The sequence below is a fragment of the Cebidichthys violaceus genome, unplaced genomic scaffold, assembly GCF_023349555.1.
Source record: "Cebidichthys violaceus isolate CVI_PGR_0920_01 unplaced genomic scaffold, fCebVio1.0.p SCAF_41, whole genome shotgun sequence".
Taxonomy (NCBI): Eukaryota; Metazoa; Chordata; class Actinopteri; order Perciformes; family Stichaeidae; genus Cebidichthys; species Cebidichthys violaceus.
This window is the reverse complement of record NW_027176606.1, coordinates 1,693,588-1,695,604: the sequence shown is the minus strand read 5'-3', so window position 1 is coordinate 1,695,604 and position 2,017 is coordinate 1,693,588. Positions and strand designations below refer to the sequence as shown.

The window sequence follows — 2,017 nt, the reverse complement described above, 5'->3', positions numbered from 1 at the left end:
ATATGGCGCTGCACATGCAGTTATCTAATCATCATTTTTTTTTTTCTTTTTGTGAGGTCTGGTGGAAGCACAGCTGGCTTTTTTCTTTTTTTTTTTTTTTTGCAGAAGAGACCCCCGTTCATTACAGCGAGTGTAAGGCTGCGAGGTTACAGGCCTCGTTTTTTTAAAGGTTGGACCCGTTACAAAGTTCACCCGCAACCCCCCCCCCCCCCCCTTTAAAACCCCCCAGAGAGAGAGATTTGAAACTTGGATCCAGTTTTAATTCAACACAGAAAAGTTTTTAAAAACAGTACAAATATCAAGTAAGCATAACATGCATTTCCAACATTCCACGGCCCACATTCCTCCCCCCGAAAAAATGTAAACATCAGGCAGAGTGTGTGTGTCGTAGGGAAGCGAGCGAGAGAAGAGCTTCTATACATTAATACTGTCTCTCCCGTACAAACGTGGGGGATATTCTGCATATGACGATCCATACTGCGGTAAGAATGAACGATGGTGTTCATTACATCGCTTCCAATACAGCGCCGTGTACCGAACAGCTAAAGGCTGTACGGTGTGCGCCGGGGCCTTCGCCCAGCCAACAAATTACATATTGATTCAGAAACGGCTCAATAGCCATTTGCAATTTTTTTTTTTTTTTTTGGGGGAGGGGGGGGGAGATTTGAATGCAGATATGAAACGTGATGAATCTGATAACGGCAACAATCTGATGCCGGAGCCGTCGGCGACGGCTGGAGGCTTGACCTCAGCATTTTTCGCTACCTGATAGTTTCATATTGTACCTTAAGCGTCATATATTGTTTAATACTGATACACAGGCTGATACATCATGGCTGATGATTGGTCTCACTGGTTGTGTGCTTTCCTTCATAAAATATGAACTACATCATGATGTGAAATATTGCTAACTTTTTTAGTTTTTGGCTGCATCACAACATAAAACGATAAGTTCCTGACATGTTGTAGCCTTCATGTTACAAGCACTAATCCACGGCTAACAGACCCAAGTGAGTCTGACAGAGCAGGAAAAGGTTCAGTTGGTGTTTTGCAAGTGGAAGTTATTTTCATCACGCGTTTCGTTACTTTTGAGATATGATATCTTAAAGTAAAAACGTTCAACATTTCGGGGAAATGCCCTTATTCACTTTCTTTGGAAGAGTGGAAAGCTGAGAAGATTGATACTGCTCTCATTTCTACTGTCAATATGTGGCTACCCCCAGCAGATGCTTAGCTTAGCTTAGCTTAGCACACAAAGACTACAGGGGCAGTTAGCTTAGCTCTAGCTAACCGAAATCTGCCTTCCAGCACCTCTTAAAACTCATCAAAAAAACATGTTATATCTAATTTGTTTAACTTGTACATGAAACACATGTGAAAATGAGATGTAGTGTTTTCAGGGGGGCACATAGCTTGATTTTGTTTTCTTCTGACAACCCTCACGGTGACGATAACACCCCAGGAAGCTACTGTGCCCAGCCACGAGCTGTCATTACGTCTACAGATAAAACAACAGGACGTAACGTTGTTGATTTGTCTTAGCTAATTGGATCTTTGGAGGTACTGCCAGGTAGTTTTTGTCACCCTTGGACTGAGGCTAGGCTAGGCTAGCTGTATCCAATCTTGATGCTAAGCTAAGCTATCTTCTCATCTAACTCCTATTAAAGACAGTATTTCCCAAAATGTCAAAGTATTCCTTTAAAAATTGACGATAGAGCAATCCCCCTGACATCGCAAAAAAGGAACTCTTGAAGAATGATGTAGTTCATGTCTTCCGGCCGCAAGCGCAGAAACCAGTCGAACCAGAATAAAGCACATCGAGCGGATCCACGCCTCTCCATTTTATGGAGATCGGGGGAAAGTTCAGACCAAATGTGACGACGCGTCCTTTGTACACACGTCGACATTGCACAGACACCCATTTTATACCTTTGGCACTTAGAATATGGAACTTATATCAAAAAGGTACGGTATCAAAAAAAAAAGCACCGAGAAGCTTATGTTGCGGACATAAGTT

General features: G+C 42.5%; 1 protein-coding gene across 1 annotated transcript in view; it reads right to left on the bottom strand.

Annotated features, from left to right (window-relative positions):
* Positions 1-238: 238 nt before the first annotated feature.
* arhgef40 (Rho guanine nucleotide exchange factor (GEF) 40) overlaps positions 239-2,017 on the bottom strand; it is a 34,635-nt gene continuing 32,856 nt past the window's right edge. The window contains exon 29 of the mRNA XM_068728176.1: positions 239-2,017. This exon is cut by the window's right edge and continues 1,087 nt beyond it. The gene's annotated coding sequence lies outside the window, so the exon portion shown is untranslated.